The sequence below is a fragment of the Frankliniella occidentalis genome, unplaced genomic scaffold (genome assembly GCF_000697945.3).
Source record: "Frankliniella occidentalis isolate FOCC.00 unplaced genomic scaffold, Focc_3.1 Scaffold70, whole genome shotgun sequence".
Classification (NCBI taxonomy): domain Eukaryota; kingdom Metazoa; phylum Arthropoda; class Insecta; order Thysanoptera; family Thripidae; genus Frankliniella; species Frankliniella occidentalis.
In genome coordinates, this window is record NW_026267200.1 from 1,039,114 (window position 1) to 1,039,846 (window position 733).

A 733-nucleotide genomic window follows, 5' to 3' on the forward strand; every position below is an offset into this window, starting at 1 on the left:
TGTAGTAACATAAATATAATGCAATATAAAAACTAGTAATCAGTCTCAAAGTTTGCAGTATTTTAACAAGTTTACTTAATGACTACTGAAAAAATCATCATCACAGTCTTCATGATATTCTGAATATACAAGTTCAATAGGAGGCAAGTGACGCAGTGTTCTTTTCAGATAGAACTCTGGCAAGACTAATTCTCTGTTCCTTTGGATCATCCTTTGTCTTTTCTCAGTAAGCAAATCACGTTGGACTGGAACAATTGTGAAGCCAATCAAAGTGTAAACCATAAGGTGACAGTACTCTATTTCCATAATATCCAAGGCCATCTGAATCTGATAATAATAAGCGTGAGTCTGCTTCAGTTCAATGTCACCATCAGGAAGCCGCCTCAAATAGAATTTCTTGGCCTCCTCTTCAGTCATATATTTTTCAAAGTACTGGGGGTCCACACGAGGTTTACTTAAATACTTTGCTTCAAAAAGATAAACTTTACCCGGAAATATGGCAAGTTCTAAAAGTCCATCTGGGCTGCATGACAATGTTGGGCATTTGGTGTTAGACCAGCTGCCAGTTTCTCTAACAGTGGCAGTAGGATCAACCTCTTCTCTGAGCATGTCTTCAAACAGTTTCCTTGCAGAAGCCTCCAGATTTCTCCCATCTGTCATAGCTGGTGACTCAAACTCACTGTGAAGTAGTTACTATGGACGTCCACAGGTGGCAGCACGAATGGCACCGCCA